We start from the raw sequence: 17,607 nt of genomic DNA, 5'->3' as shown, positions 1-17,607 counted from the left end.
TTAGTTTCTTCCGTCTTGGCAGACTTCTTTCCTGGGCACTCGCAGGCCACCATCCAAGCCATCGAGGCTGACCGTGAAGGTCGGAGGGCGGAGGGTGCAGGGATCGCCACCGACGCCCCCCGAACCCTTGATGAGCACATCCTGAGCATCGAGGCTCACCTTCGGCCGACTCACCGGATGCTGCGCCGGCTTCAACGTGTCGGTGCCCAGGCGATTGCCGCCCTGTGGCCGGACATGCAGGCTCCATGCACCCCCAGCCTGACGGCCGACTGGCTAGAGGTCGCGGATGGTCGTCTTGAGGCCTGGAAGGGTTCTTCGGCCCGAGCTGGAGCGCGTCGGGCCTTGGAGTTCGTCAAGGCATGGTATCCGGGGCTGGATCTAGACTGGCTGGCCACACTTCGGTCGGAGGCCCAGCCGGAGCTGGCAGCTGCGGAAGACACCCTCATCAAGCGTGCTACGGCGATCGCCGAGTACACCGACACCAGCATCTTCGTCCCCGAGCGGTCTGAAGACGGCGAGGAGGTACCGCCGGAGTTGTTTGGGATGAACCCAGACTACGGCAAGGACTCGGCAGAGGTGATTGGCTCGAGCGTCGAGGAGGAAGGCGAGGCGGAGGACGGAGGCACCAGAAGATGGAGCAGACGGCCAGCCTCAGCTCGACCACGCCTCCAGCAATGAGCCGCGTGCGACCAAGCCGACTGCCGCCGGAGGCGATCAAGCCGAGACTACCCAGCCGGCCGCCCCGACGCCTGACGCTGCCGCCTCCTCCGACCCTCCGAATCCGTCTGCTGCTTCCTAAGCTGCCGCTTTATCTTTATTTTATCTGCTTTAGTAGTCTTTGAAGAACTTGTTAATTCACACAATTCCACCCGCGGGGTGTATTTTGAACTTCTGCTCGAAGATTCGGCCAAGGGCCTACGTTATGTAAATATATTTATCCAAGTTCTATCTTTTCTTGCTCATTACTCTTTTGGCTTTTTTCCTTTGCCGCTTTCTCTTAGTTGACTGCCTTGCCAATCGGACAGCCGCTCTGCGGACTGCCGCTGGATCAAATGCTTGGCTACTTTGGGAAGGCAAGTACTTAGCCGTTTTAAAGAGTTTTTGAGCAAGTTGAATAGAAGGCGGCAATCCGACTATTCGAGAGTTGGTTTGTGAAAAAAGGCTGGAGGCCGTCTTGAGCTATGCTTTATGCTTTGAGTCCTTAGCCATTTTTCATGCGAACGCCCATTCTACCTTACTTCTGCCCACCGTACAGTCGCTCTGCGAGCTGCGGCTTCTGACAGGAGACGGTTTAGGTGTTACACACTACTTGTCCGGCTGCAGGAAGCATTTCACAGTGCAAGGCGGCAAGTCCCCGGGCCGACTTGTCGAGCTCGGTGCCAAGCGGCATAACAAAGAGTAACATACTTGTAGGCATGATTTTTATCATACATACAGAAGAGGGCAGTCCCCGAGCTCGTCTCGGGGGGCCCGAAGTCTTGGTACTTTAATACAAAAGGTAGCGTGGTACATACTGCATCAACTGTAAAATCTTCGGAGGAGATTTGCATTCCATGGCCGCTCTGTCTCCTTGCCGGAGTCGTCCCTCTTGTGTGCTCGGGGCTTCTGAGCAGGTAGTAGGAGTTGTTGCCGAGCACCTTGCTGATGATGAAAGGGCCTTCCCAAGGCGCCGACAACTTGTGCTGGCCGGCTGTTTGCTGGATCAGCCGAAGCACAAGGTCGCCTTCTTGGAAAGATCTTGGCTTGACCTTCCTGTTGTGGTATCGGCGCAGGCTCTGCTGGTAGATGCTGGACCGGCTGACTGCCAACAGCCGGCCCTCTTCCAGCAGATCGACGTCGTCTTGTCGTGCTTCTTCTGCTTCCTCCTCGGTGTACATGGTGACTCGTGGGGAGTCGAACTCTATGTCTGTTGGGATGACGGCTTCAGCACCGTAGACGAGGAAGAAAGGTGTGAAGCTGGTTGACTTGTTTGGAGTCGTGTGCAGACTCTAGAGGACGGCTGGTAGCTCAACGAGCCAGCAGCCAGCCGAGCGCTCCAGAGGCTCGATCAGCCGGGGTTTGATGCCGGACAGGATGAGGCCGTTTGCTCGCTCCACCTGGCCGTTTGACTGTGGATGGGCGACGGACGCTAGGTCCAGTCGGATGTCCTGTGTTGCGCAAAAATGGGCCAAGGCGCCTTTGGCAAAATTTGTGCCGTTGTCGGTGTTGATGCTGTGTGGTATGCCGTACCGAATTGTGATATCGGAGATGAAAGTCACGGCAGTCGGACCGTTCAGCTGCTTGATTGGCTTCGCTTCTATCCACTTGGTGAACTTGTCCACTGCGACAAGTAAGTGAGTTAAGCCACCTCGTGCTGTCTTGAATGGTCCCACCATGTCTAGACCCCAAACTGCGAAAGGCCAGGCAATGGGGATGGTCTTGAGTGCAGAAGCCGTCTGGTGCGGCTTGGAGCTGAACTTCTGGCACCCTTTGCATTTTTGGACCAACTCCTTGGCCTCTTCCAAGGCAGTCGGCCAGAAGAAACTATGTCGAAAGGCTTTGACGACGAGTGCTCTTGAAGCCGCATGGTGGCCGCACTCGCCTTGATGGATGTCTTTGAGAATTGCTTGGCCTTGCTCTGGCTCTACGCAGCGCTGGTAGACACCAGTGACGCTGCGCCTGACCAGCTCTCTGTTGATTATGGTGTAGGCTGCCGCTCGGTGTTGTATTTGCCGAGCTGAGGTCTCATCAGTCGGCAGCTCTTTGCTCACCAGGAATTTGAGGATGGGCTGGGCCCATGAGGGTGCTACTATTTCTTCGACTGCCAGAACTGCGACTTGGACGAGGGCGGTTGGGCTGGGAGGCGGCGGGTTGGAGTCAACAACCGCTTGTTGGGTTAATGAAGTCCCCAGGCCGACTGGCGCGGCCCTTGGGTCGAGTTCTGGAGTCTTCGAGTCCGCCGCCGCAGTCCCCGGGCCGGGTTCGACTGTGGCGGCTTTGGAGCCATCTGCCAAAATCCCCGTACCGTCTGCCAGGGCTCTGGAGTCGGATCCGACGTCTTCGGGAGGAGCCAGCACAAAGATGGAGTCTGATTCTGGTGAAGGCTTGACAGACGGCTTGAGGAGGAGTTGAAGGGCGACGCCGGATGGTATTGCTTGGCGGGTAGAGCCGATTCGTGCCAAGGCGTCTGCTTGGTCGTTGTCGTTTCTTGGCACATGGAGGAACTCGCACCCTTCGAAATACCCGCTGAGTTGCTGCACGAGGAAACGGTAACTCGCCATGTTTGCATCTTTCGCGTCCCAGTCGCCAGATGACTGCTGGACCACTAAGTCCGTGTCGCCATACCACAAGATCCGGTGGATGCCAAGTTCTTTGGCAAGCCGGAGCCCGTGAATGAGCGCCTCGTACTCGGCGATGTTGTTGGAGGCGGCAAAATGGATTTGCAGTGCGTATTTGAGCTTGTCGCCTTTAGGAGAGGTGAGGACGACGCCGGCTCCCAAGTCGGTGCGCATCTTGGAGCCGTCAAAATGCATCCGCCAATGGGTGGAGTCAGGCACTGGAGGTAGGTACTGGGTCTCGGCCTAGTCGACGAGGAAGTCGGCCAGTGCTTGTGACTTGATAGCGGTGCGGGGCTGGTAGTGGATGGTGTAGGGAGCCAGCTCTATGGCCCACTTGGCCACTCGGCCAGAAGCATCTCGGCTACCAATGATCTCGGCAAGCGGGGCCGTGCAGACCACCGTGATTGGATGCTCTTGAAAGTAAGGCTTCAATTTCTTGGCAGTAAAGTGTACGCCATAGCACATCTTCTGGTAGTGGGGGTAGTTCTGCTTGGAGGTCGACAATACTTCGCTCAGGTAATATACCGGTCTCTGGATAGGTAGTGCCTTGCCTTCCTCCTTGCGTTCCACTACAATGACCGTGCTGACTACCCGGCTGGTGGCGGCGATGTACAGGAGCATAGGTTCCTTGGGAGTCGGAGCTGCCAGGACGGGTGGAGTAGTCAGCATCTTCTTCAACTGGAGAAAAGCTTCATCCGCCTTATGGTTCCACTCGAAAAAAGTGGTCTTCTTCATGAGTTGGTATAAGGGGAGAGCTTTCTCGCCCAGCCGACTGATGAATCGGCTGATGGACGCCAAGCAGCCGGTGAACTTTTGCACATCCAGCAGTCGGCTGGGTACCTCCATTCTCTCAATGGCCTTGATCTTTACAGGGTTGCATTCTATGCCGCGTTCAAAGACCAGGAAGCCAAGGAGCTGGCCGGCTGGTACTCCGAAGACACACTTCTCGGGATTGAGCTTGATCTGGAATCGGCGCAGGTTCTCAAAGGTCTCCTTGAGGTCTTCCAGCAGTGTTCCATGCTTTTCCGTCTTCACCACCACGTCGTCCACGTAGACGTGGGCGTTCCTGCCGAGCTGCTTGAGGAGGCACTTCTGCATGCAACGCTGAAAGGTGGCGCCGGCATTCCTTAAGCCGAACGTCATGGTGAGGTAGCAAAAGGCTCCAAATGGCGTGATGAAGGCGGTCTTCAGTCTGTCAGCTGGGTTCAGCTTGATCTAGTGATATCCTGAGTATGCATCCAAAAAACTCAACAGCTCGCATCTGGCTGTGGAGTCTATCACCTGATCGATTCTTGGTAGAGCAAACGGGTCCGTGGGGCAGGCCTTGTTGAGGCTCGTGTAGACAATACACATTCGCCACTGCTTGTTCTTCTTCAGTACCAGGACCGGATTTGCTAGCCATTCTAGAAAGAACACTTCCATAATGAAGCCGGCTGCTAGGAGTCGGGCTATCTCTTCTCCGACAACTCTTCTCTTCTCTTCTGATAGGCGGCGCAGGGGCTGCCTGACTGGCTTTGCATCAGATCGGACATGTAACTTGTGCTCGGCGAATTTCATCGGTACACCTGGCATGTCTTTGGGGGACCATGCGAAGATGTCCCGATTCTCACGGAGGAAATCGAAGAGCTCGCCTTCCTATTTGCTGTCGAGGTTTGCACCTACGACAGCGTACCTCTCTGGGTGCTCCGGATCCAAGGGTATCTTCTTCGTCTCTTTGGCCGGTTTGAACGAACCTTCGGCCTCCGACTCCTTCGGGTTGGCGATACCTCTGGCTGCTTGTCGGCCATCGCCACAACTCGCTCAAGGAGCCGCTTCTCGGCCGCGATTACCAGGGACTCGGCTAGCCGACTGCTCTCAGCCGCGCAGGCAGACAACTTCCGGTAGTCGCCAACCATAGTCAGAATTCCCCTGGAACTGGGCATCTTCATCTTGAGGTAGGTGTAGTGGGGGACCGCCATGAACTTGGCCAAGGCGGGTCGGCCGAGTAGCGCATGGTATGGGCTCTCGAGGTCCACCACCTCAAACCAAACAGACTCTCGGCGGAAGTGATCTTTGTCTCCAAAGAGGACGTCCATCAGGATCTTGCCGATTGGTGAGCAGGAAAGCCCAGGAACAATGCTGTGGAACACAGTCCGGCTATTTTGAAGCTGTCTTTGCTTGATTCCTAACTTCTCCATGGTGTCCTTGTACAGGATATTGATGTTGCTGTCTCCGTCTATCAGAACTCGCGAGAAACGCGTGGCTCGTCTATCCGTAGCAAAGGTGGCGTCCAAGACCAAGGCATAGAAGCCCGGACTTGGCATCACCTCTGGGTGGTCAGCCCTGCTCCAGCTGATGGGCTTCTCGGACCAGTGCATGAACTCTGGCGTCTCTGATGCTACCGCATTCACCTCTTGTCGCTGCAGCCGCCTGCTGCGTCGATCATCAGCCATAATGGTAAACACCACGTAGGCTCCGTGTTCTTCAGGGTATTCGTCTTGTACTGTGCCGACTGGCCTGACAGCTGGCTGCTGGGGCGGAGGCGAAGGCGGCTGCCCAGCAGGCGGGGGAGGCAGGAGGCCGTCTCCCTTGGTGATCCTGGTGAGCCAGTGGCACTTCCAGGTGGTGTGATTCGACGGCTTCGTGCCGCTATGGAACTTGCAAGGTCCATCCAGAGTCTGCTCGTAGGAGAAGGCCGGCAACCAGTTTGGCTTGCCGCCTTTCTGTCGCTTGAGCGGAGGCTGCCCATCCGGCTGCTGGGCTTCAACGGTCGCGACCTGCCGGCTGCTGGAAGCCGGCAGCGGGGCCTTGCTCTTGTAGTCGCCCTGCTGTTGTCGCCGGTTGGCGTCTCCCGCCGGAGTTCTTGGAGCTTGAGGGGCCACTTTGCCAGTTGTGATGATTTGAATCTCCGCCTTCATGGAGGAGTCGGTCGTGGCGTACTTGTCCGCTATGATCAGCAACTCATCGAGGGTTTCTGGCTCGTCGCAGAGGAGCTTGTGCTTGAGGAGGGTGCCTTCTCTGCACCCGGCTGTGAAGTACTCGATGGCCTGCACCTCGTGCACGCCCTCGCAGGAGTTCCAAAGCTCGGCTCAACGCGTGAGGTAATCGCGAGTCGACTTGTCGGGGCCTTGCACGCACAAGGAGAGCTGACGAGGCTTGGGAGGACGCTTGTACGTGTTGGTGAAGTTGTGGACGAACGCTTCGGTGAAGTTGACCCAGCTGTTGATGCTGCGGGGCTTCAGGCTGTTTAGCCATGTCCGGGCCGTGCCCTGGAGCATGAGCGGAATGTACTTTACGGCGACACGCTTGTTGCCGTTTTCTATGCTGACAGCCGTGGAGTAGTCGACTAGCCAGTCTTCCGGCTTCACGGAGCCGGTATACTTGGGCGTGTCTCTTGGGAGCGTGAACCCTTTGGGAAAGGGCTCGTCTCGAATGCGGGGCCCGAAACAAGGAGGACCCAACTCGTCTTCTTCTTCCAACACTAGGGATCGGTGAAGTCGGTCGATCCGGTGGCGGGCGTCATTCTCTCCAACTCCCTCTCAACGGCCAAGGCGGTCGCCGAGAGTTGGATGGTCAGCAGGCGGCGGGGAGACTCGCCTCTCCTTGCGAGGAGGGGGAGGCGGACAGTCGTCCCGTCGTTTCACTGCTCTCGGGCGGCCGTCTCGGTCGCGCTCTATGGTAATGCGAGTCCGACTATGGCTGACAGCCGGATCCTTGTCTCTTCTTCCTCAGGCGCCGCCAATCGGCGTCCGAGACGTCACGCCTTGATCTCGGCGAAGGTCAGCGTTTTGCCGCTGCGGCGCCTCCGTGCGGCAGCCGGCCTCATTCTGCGCGGCAGCCGCGTCGAGGAGCCGCTGGCCTCGCTCCATCATCAGGCGGTGTTCTTCGCCCTCGAAATTGTCCAGCTCGTCCGCCGCTGCCTGGGCGGCTTGGATGTTCTCCGCTTGTGTAGCGTACACTGGGCGGCTTGCCCCAAACAGGTTGGCGATGGCTACACCGCGCTGCTGGACCGTGCCAAGGCGGCTGGGCCCCGCCGGGGCCGGCGAGCCGCCGACGGCGCGATCCATCTCCCGCTGGTAGACTTCTGACAAGCGTCTCATGCTGGCCAGCTTCTTCGCGCCTTCAACGAGCTGAAGGCGGCGCGCCTCCAACGTCTCTGTGTCAGCGTCTTCCGGAATGGGCACAGTTAGGTCTTGTAGCGCCGCGCCGAGTGAGTCATGCGCTCCTCCGCCGGGGAGCTCGTCATGACTGATGACGAGCACCTCGTTGACGGTGCTTCCATCGCTCTCCGTGCGAGGGAGAGGTTCATCGTAGACCACCACATTAGTGGGGAACGCGTCGAGCGACGCGGTGTCGGAGTCGACCAGCATCGGGTCGGTGGAGCCTACAGACTCCAAGTCTACGGCAGGCTCGCCGGAAACGTGGAGTTGATCGAGAGGCCCGCGAGGAGGCTCTCGGATTCGCCCGTGCCTGCGTTGGATGTAGGTTCGTCGGAGAGGCGAACCTCGCCGACAAGTTTGGCGAGGCCACTGACTGCGCAGGCGATCTCAACGCCACGCAGCGCATCGGCGCAAACTCCGTCTGGCGTGCCTGGCTGGCTGTGCTCGCCAGGGAGGAAAAGGGTTCCCGTCCAGAACATGTCTCCGGACGGCGGTGCACCAGGCCCCACGGTGGGCGCCAAATGTCGGGGGTTAGGTGCGACATATGCCAAAGGATGGCTTATCATGGTGGGGGCGAGTAGAACGTCGCCGGTGCCTGGAAACGGGATGAGGCGAAGACATGCACGCCGGTGAATCTTACCCAGCTTCAGGGCTCTCCGGGGAGATAATACCCCTACTGCTGCTCTGCAGGGTCCCCGCATGATCACTGTGGCCAAGTGTTTACACGATTGCTCCTTGAGCTGTTTTCTGGAGGTAGGAGAAGGCAAGGCTAGCTCTCTCCCTCCTATATGATCTGGTCTAGAGCTAATGGGTTCCAACCCTTTGCATGGGTGCCTTGGGGGGTTTATATAGGCCTACCCCCTAGGGGTACAATGGTAATCCAGCTGGGCGCGGGCCCAGCCATCAGCGCCTCTGGCCTCCGTCTTCCCCGCCGACTGCTGGGGCCCGCCGACTGGCCTGGTACAGAGCCGACAGGCCGCGTCCGCCGCGGGCGGGTCTTGTCGGCTACTGATTACTGTAGCCGTGCTTCTGATGATGCGGGCTTGATCATGGGGTCGTGGCAACAGCCCCGCCGCCTGGCGGGCGATCACTATTGCCACTCTCCATCACATCTTGATTAATGGCGCGTGGGCCTCGGGGGAGGGCTCGGCCGACTCCCCGGGGCCGGCTCCCGACTGGTCCGACTGGTGGTCCTCTTGCCGTCTCCTGGGGTCTCACTGACTAGTGGGACCCGCTGCCTCTGGGCCATATAGACAAGCCGTCGTGGGTGCAGGATTCGGTCCTGCGGTGCTGATGTCAGGGCCGGCATGGCAACAGTGCCACGCCGCACGGAGATCTTCCGGGGTACGGAGTGCCGTGGCCATGCCTGCCCTTGGTAAGGGGCGGGAGTGGGCTTCACTGTAGCCACTCCCCTGCCCCGTCCCACTTGATGAGGTCATGGGGTTTGTAGGAGTCGCAGGCCGACTCCCCAAAGCCGGCTTCTCTGGAAGTCGCCAGTCAGGAGTCAGCTTTCCCTGAAGTCGTCCCTGGGACTCGGCCGTGAGTGGTCAGCCGGCCATCTTGTCGTCGACTTCTCGAAGGCGGCTTTTCGTCGTGGGGTCTTGAGGGGCGCAGTCTGCCCCGATGTCTTGAAAGGTTCTGGGGCTCGGGTTGGCCTACCTGTGGCCCATTACTCCGACACCCGGGTTCAATTCCACCTATGCAGAGAAAATATCTCCAAATTTTTTCCCTCTGCCTTTATTGACATGTGGGTCCCAATTGTCATCTACGCACACCATGTCCAACACTTGCCAAAACTTCGTCCCTCGTTTTCTTTGTTTTTCGCACACTCGACATTGTGTGGGCATTTTGAAAATAACATATCTCTTTGACTGTGCATCATATGAAGATGTGCTATGCATGAATGTTGATCAACATGATGTTAACTGGCTGGTAGTTCCAGTTTTGACCATGAATAAAACTTCCAACATGATGTTAACACTATTTGAAAAGGCCGTGTTAATATAAATGCTCTGCCTCTGAAAGTTGCAATTTCTTATCTGAAACTGAACTTGGAGTTTCTTATCTGAAACTGAAACTTGCAGTTTCTTCTCCGAGAATCACATTGTCTGCACTTTTATACTCCTATGAAACTACATTTTAAGTGCTAAAAATAGATCTCTAGAATTCATAAAATACTTCATATGCTCAATACTGCAAATCTGAAATTCAAAAGACATTCATATCTGAAAGTACTCTCAAAATACACAACACAAAACACAATTCACAACCTGTAAATACTAACAACCCTAAGATCCTCCTGACAATTCACAACCTGCCCGACTATTGGGCTGGGGGCAGTCCCTCCTATTCCTCGGCGGCAGATAGCCGCCCCGTGAGACGATGTGAACGGCGAGGCAGAAGATGGCGGGGAAGTGTCGTCGGGCCAACTGTTTTTCTCCTCTTGTAGTTGGGTTCGGTCGACGAAGACTCCACCGGCTCGCTCTAGCATGACACCCTCACAAATGGCACCCTGTAGATGCTCGATCCTTCAATCTCTGGTGGATGCTCCATCTGGGATCGATACTCCCACCACCGCTCCCTCACGATCGAATTCGGTGAATCTGTTTGCTCCATGGCCTAGAGGAGTAGCTCTATGTACTCCCGCATGACTCCCTCTAGGAGTATCGCCGCCTTTTCACTCTGTTGCAGATATTTGGCCATGGATGTCGCCATCGCCGCTAGTTGGTCCTTGTTGTCAAACCAAGACTGTATCTCCAACATCCTAGCTAGCTTCACAAGGTCGCCATCTGCGATCCTCACATATCGGTTGTACTCCTCCATCTATCTACTTCTCCACGGCACCTTCACTCACCGGCGGTGGTTTTTGAATGGAAGAGGAGAGGAGCAGCACTGGTTTTGGATTAAAACGGGAGAGGAGCGACGCTGGTTTTGGATTAGAACAGGATAGGAGGGGCGATGGTTTTGAAATGGAAGAGGAGAGGAGCGACAGTCACGCCGCAGTCCTTCGAGTTCATTGAGTATCTCCTCTAGGCGACGGAGCAGACAAATTCGCCCGACGCGAAAGTCAGGTGGAGGTGGTGGGCATACAGGTCGAAGGTCGAGCACCCAGAGGATAACAAATCGATCGAGTACGGTGTGCCGTTCGTGAGGGTGCAGAGCCAGTCAGAGCCACAGGAGCATTCCTTCTCCCACCGCAAGAGGAGGCCGGATGGCGCGATGTCTCTTCCCCGCCGTTCTCCACGGTTCCCTCGACGCTCGCCTCGTTTCAACGGTGGCGGTAGGGTTTAAGGTAAGCTTCACACTAACCTAATCTTCCACCTGCTCATGCTTACAATCAGTGTGACAGCTAATGAAAATCATGCTTACAATCAGTCTCCGAGTACTATGCCAATAACCCTTAAATAGCTCTGGACCTTTGGGTCAAAGTTGTGACACTGTGTACAAATAAAGAAAAATAGATTGGTGCTTCTTTAAGAAAAGAGTACTCCCTAGAAAACTGCCAATATAAGCTACTAGTATTTGGTTAGAGGATTTGCTGCCGAGAAAGATCCGTCCACAGAGAGCGCCACACCTTGCACACCTCGCATGCATGGAGCATGGTTGGTGTCGGTAATTTTTACTTGGCACACCTCACACTCTGCATATATGTCGGCTCCATCCGTACATTTGTGCAGTTCCACCAAAATGCAACAAAATAACCCTGTTTGCACATATAATGAAAAAGCGTGATTACATTATAGTGGCACTAGTTGATGAAACATGCAAAATAAATAGAATAAAATATTGTGATAGTATCATAGTTTGCCATGCTGCGAGGGCGAGATGGGCCCTGCGACGCCTCATATGTTACGCCACGCCTCATACTGGAAATCGTCCCAAGTCTCCCCGGTACACCTTCTGCCAGTGAAGAGCATCAGTGTACAGCGGTAGTACAAGGAGGGGCCTTGATACATTCAAATCTCTAGTTTTGTGCAGATCAACTAAAATTAAGCACCCCAGTTTGCAGAAACGCTTAAACATTAACAATGGGACTAGTTGATGAAACATACATTAACAAAGAGAAGCACTTTCTTTATCTACATTGGAAATGAAATGATAGAGAGGACACTCGCTCTATTTTAACTGTATTATTACTTCATTTTATCAGTGACACTAGTGTCGAGCAGGTGGAAAATGAGGTGTACCGTGCATCGCAAGGATGAAGGCCGGGGGTGCTTAGACTGGGATGTTGAAGCTGGCTCTTTCAGTCCCTATCTCCCCCCTGATGTTTCTGTGGTAGCATTTGGGTTGTAATCCAAACTTGGTCGAGCTGGTGCTACGTCCCCCTACCTGCCTAACTTATGTGGCGAACTTGTCTCCTGCTAGTACTAAGTCTGTTCTAGTAGTAGTTGCATAACTGCCCATTTACACTGAGATGTTGTCGGATAATGGTTCTCTATGGTTGGGTTTCTTCAATGAAAACGGAGGGAACCCCCTCTTTCGATATAAAAAAAATAGTGGCACTAGCGGTGCCAAAACATTGACTCAAATTAATAGTGCCACTAGATTAAGGTGCAAAATAATAACATTACTGCTTTATCATGGCAGTACCAAAATAGTAGCACAAGAGCAGGATCAACATGCAGGATCTTCGGCAAACGGCCAGACCAAAAAGGAACATACCTCATGATGGGAACCATATTTGCAGTCAACGCCATCGTAGAAGGGATGACACCAGTCACCAACATCGACGATTCAATTCATGGGACCTTTTGGTGCAGTTCACCAAGAATGAAGAAATGTCCCATGAGCTAGCAGCTTCTTCTTCTTTTTTTAAGAAAAGGGCTCCAGCCCCGGTTCCATTTCCATCAGAAAATGAAACCCACAGAGCTTCTTCTTCATTAGTTGCAATAAAATTGAGCAACATCAAGGTTGGTCGTGAAGCTCCTGGAATGTTCAACTATAATTTGGATATCATTTGTGCAGTTCAACTAAGATCAAGCGTGAAATATATATCTCTGTTTGCACAAAAAAGGTGGAAAGGAGGGTGACTAACAAGTGATGAAACAAGCATCAAATGAAAAAAAGCATGTTCCTTATCTAAATGGCAATCGTACAAGGACAGTAGCAATTTCTAGCAGCATTGCTAGATATTAGTGTGGGCATTAGGATTAACTATGACAACCGTTAAATACGACATTACTTTAATGGTGCCATTGCTTCATTTTACCAGCAACATTACATTAACAGCTGATGCAGAGTTAGTATTTGGGCACGGGAGAGTAGGCGGACCAGGACAGTTGCATCTCTAACGAAAAGAAGCAACTTATCTTAATGGGAAATTTAGCAGGACATGAAAAAAGTGCCATTGATTCATATTACTGGAGGCATTACACTGAAAACAACATTGGTTTAACGTGTCCTTACTTTTAATAGTGCGACTGCTACATTTTACCAGTGGCATTACATAAGAGCGGCTCGGGGCAACAAACATCAGAAGAGGATATCTGGGTTGGTCCCATTTTTGTTCGGTATATAGCCACCTTATACTATGTGAGGCTAGCAAATCTAGTGCTGGACTTACTCTGTTGACTTGTCCCCCAGTCCCCACTTTCTTTCCTTTTTCAACCAATAGATCGGGTTTATATTGAGTTTGTACTGCGTTCACTTTATTTCCCTATTAGACCTAGAGACCAGTTGGATAGCCAGTCTCTGCTACTTTTCGCCCCCATTATTTCCTCTTTCGACCAAGTCCTAGATTCAGATAACAAATCTTCCCTCACCCCCACCCCCTTTCTTCCTTGTTTGAACCAAGTACTACTAGATTCGAGTGCATGAACTAGTTTTACCTCTTAACAGTAAAAAATTAGGTGGTTTTCGAACAGCCGATCGATCCTATCTACAAGGGGGGCTGAGAAATAGTAAAAGATACAAATGCAGCGATGTTAGGAGCTCGGGAAGTAGAGCAAGGCCAGTTTCGAAGGAAGTTATACCTGAGGGTCACCGAGATGTCACTAGGTGGGCGGCGGGAGGCTGGATCTGCCTACACTACGGCAGCGAGGAAGAAGGGGTGGGAGGCCGCCCCCCCTCGCCAGCGATGCTTGGGAGAGAACAGCAAGGCACGCTGATCGGGACGCACCGGCAGTGGGTAAGAGCCGTCGCCGAGGATGACCACGTGAATGTTGCACCTTCTCACCTTCGCCGGCGGAGAGGATCCGGCTGGATCTGTGACTAGCGGTGAGTAGAGAGAGAGTGTGGCCACCGCTGTCGTGTTTAGTTCTGGAGAGGACGAGACAGTGTGAAGAGAGCAACACTAGCAAGCAAGCGCGGAGGCTCCTGCCTATATAGTGGAGTACTAGTTTTCTTTTGTCTACCGATCAGAGCCGGCTTGACCTCGGCAATGACTATCCAGAAGTCTTCATGCACGTGCCCCGGAGGCGCAGTTGTCGTCATTTTGATCTGAAGCACCGGATTATAACATATAACACGAATAAATGCCACATGACAAGAAATCATAACCTCACTGCCCAAAGGAGACAAGATGAATCCCAACGGACAAACTAGACGAGGATCAAAGCTCAAATTAAAGATAAACTCATAGAAAAGGGGTCCGTCGATATATGTCCTAATTAACATAGCTGGCTTGACCTAGATGGCAGTCGAGTAGTCTTCGTGCATGTGCCCCCAATGACTAGCCCAACTCAGTTGTCGCTGTTTAACCCTCGCAATGATCAGAAGCACATGACACCTAATTTCGCGAGATGACAAAAAACCTTTTTTTAGATTTCTCATCAGAACTACAGCCCTATACAACACAGCCTGCGCGATATGTAGATGATAGCCAATCCAGGCATGTCTGCTGGAGTCTGGTCACATGCATGGACGAACTGATCTTCCGTGTCTTGTAGGGATCGTCCAGGTACCAACGTATGTACTCCTACAACACTTCTCTAGTAGTACTATCGCTTGTCTCCCTCTTCTATTAACTCACCCGACTTGCGGGGCCGGGGAGTGTGCCTATGGTCAGTTCTCAATTGCGGTCCCACATGTGTGTGCAAACGCAATATGACACGCGTTCCATTCGGAGAGCGGCGTGCCAGACCTACCGACCGTCTTGGGTGCGACGCGAACACGACGGGCGTGCTGTATACCCCGTACATGTGTACCACCGTTTTCTTGAGGCTTTGCTCCATGGCGCAATCCATGGATACAAAATTAGTATATTGTGCTATTTAAAAATCAAGGGCGGGGCTTTTCCCATGCGGTAAGCGGGGCAGTTCCGCCTAGTCGGTTCGACAGAGACGCGAGAAGATGAGGGAGTAGGCTGCTGCAAACGTAGGGCGGTGTGATTTGACAGTGAGTTACTACTGGACAGGTGGGGCCCGGTGATTTGACTTGCCATTATCATTTTAACTGCGGTGCTACGACCGGCGTGAGTCTCCCGATTCCTGATCACCTCCATACAGGTGCCTCTCCCGATGCTCCACCATGTAGAGGCTGGCTCTTGCTTGAGAGCCCACTCCTCCACTTTTTCCTTGCCTCTTTCCCCCACATATGCAAAAATTCCATGTAAAGCGGGATTATAGCCCACTATTGTACTTGATCCTACAGGTGCTAAGCCTGCCACATAGGCATAAAGTCTGATGTGGCAAGTTAATTAAGAAGACAGAGACTAGTTTGGTGAACCCAGGAAGAAACGGTGATAAGCGCGTGTACCTAGATGAAGCAAACTTAGCAACAAAAAACTAAGCACCTATGCATTGGGGACTTGAGTTGCTTAGCCATTTAATCTATCTATCTATCTATATCTATCTATATCTATTTATCTATCTATATCTATATCTATACCTATACTAATTTGTGACTTCCTACAAATTCCTGTGTTAATCAGAATTTACGAGCCGTACATCTGAGGTGGGACCGAGTTATTACGGTTGTAGATTAAGTTTCATAAAAAAAACTTTCAATCAGATTAGTTTCGTTGAAACAAAGAAAACTATAAAGCGTATCATCTTTGAAGCCCAAAAAGAGGCCCATAACTCTCATGGTAGTGGTCTCTCAATCTCTCACGTCTCTCTTTCTCTCTCATATCTTACTCCTCCTCCCCTAAAAAAATATATATCTTTCTCCTCCAAAACAGATCAGGCCTCAATCTCCTTCCATCCTTCGGTTCGCCGCCCTTCCCAACTGCAACATCATCCAGCTTCCCTGTCGTCGCTCTTCCTTGCCGCATCTTTATCCACGTTGGAATCGATCTGAAAAAACAAGGAACGATTCAATCCATCCTCTATTGCTGCTAGGTATTCATCCACATTGGAATCCATCTGAAAAAACTAGGTACGTCCAACTATACTGCTGCTAGGTACGATCCAATCCATCATCCGCTGCTGCTTGGGATGCAGCTTTCAACTTCTGGCCACGCAGTAATCTAACATGTATGCGTCTGGGTCCGGGCTGAGCATCCCGTCTCTCTGCTCTGGGTCCCATGTCCACACCTTCTCATGTATGTGTTCGTGCTATGTGGTATACCCGCCGATGAATCTGTCCATTGTGATTGATGCAGCGGAGGAGGTGTACCATGTACAATGACTGTTTGAAGCAGATCGGATGGTAGTCTCTGTCAACCAGGCTGCCTAGCAAACAAGGATGGAGGTTTGGTAGCAAAGTTGTTTACTTGCTCGACACCATTCAATTTTTTTCACCTCTCACCTCTGCATCTTGAAGAATTTCCTAATTTGGATAATTTCTACTCATATAATTTATCTCTAATACACTGCCCAGATGGTTGATGCGAGCTCTGCAATTTTGTAAGGAAGATTTGTGGTAAGTGCATATCTAAGTAAACTGGGATGGACTAATATTTGTTTATCACTTTTATCACTTTATTAGACAAAAGGCCCCATGCACATAGTGGGCAGTCATGTACAACTGATATCGTTGATGTTTGATAATAGCTGGTTCAAGGTATGTGGCCTTTTGCATTTTTTCAGACCTATCTATTCTCTGAGTTCTGCTGAGCCAGTAAAGACAATAGATCGAGATATTTCGGTCCATACAGATGGGTTGTTATTTGAGCACTAAGCATTAAACATGTTCCAGTTTCCAATCCATTACATTTAGATTAGTTATTTATTGAGTTACTAGAAACTGTTTAGGCTTCCAATTTATACTCAGTTATGTTGTGATGGGCTGTGCACGTGAATTGACATAGTAAACCACTTATTTTGATATGCCTAAAGAATGTACATTTACTTTCCTATTAGGAAAAATTCAATCATCAATTTACTGGGTCAAAGAAACCATTCGATATATCAGTTTTTGTTGGTATTGAAGGTAAATTATACAAAGCGATCCCAGCTTATTATATTTTGGTATACTGTAGATATGGTGTGTGTAGTTTTTTTTGTTAAATCTTCCACCAGAAATGTTATTTCAGAAGGTTGGTGCTGACACCCAATAAGATCCTCCTAGATATGCCCTCTGTCTAGCACATTATTCAGTGGATATGACGGGCAACCTTCAGTTTCAGGGAGAGTACATTTTGGCATGCTGCTATTCTTATGAAGAGTAATCTCCCCTTGCACCTAACTTACATAGAATTGTTGGATCATCACAAGGTTTCCTTTATGAGTAGGGACATAACTTTTATTACCGTAAATTCATCTACAATCATGCATCGATCCATTGGTACACATATTAGATGGAAAAACTGTTATAGGCTCACTATGTACGTGAACAAATCTGGAGCCTATGGAGTATTGAATGGTAAAGAGGGATTTATCGTTTCACTTTACTTCACACAATAATCCTTTGTCCCTGCATTCTTACTATTGTGAAAGGAGGCTGCTTTAGCTTTTAGTCAGTGTCTCATTAAACTATATTCCAATACCCGATGAAAATGCTAATTCAGCTACTTTTGTGTGTGCTTCATGTTGGTATTTGTACCCAGCAAACAACCTATGACTGAACAATATATATTTTAAGCTTTATCTCGATGGTACTCAGTGATACAAATATGGAATTGATGGATAAGTATAATTGATGGATGCATAGTTAGATACTTGATGATGAATAGATTGAATAAATAGATGCATACATGGATGATTGGATTCCCGGTGGAGAAGTCACATATGCCTCCCCGTGTCATCTCGCACGAACTCTTGACGTTC

This window comes from Triticum urartu, chromosome 3 (assembly GCF_003073215.2).
Source record: "Triticum urartu cultivar G1812 chromosome 3, Tu2.1, whole genome shotgun sequence".
Taxonomy (NCBI): Eukaryota; Viridiplantae; Streptophyta; class Magnoliopsida; order Poales; family Poaceae; genus Triticum; species Triticum urartu.
Note: the sequence above shows the minus strand (reverse complement) of the source record.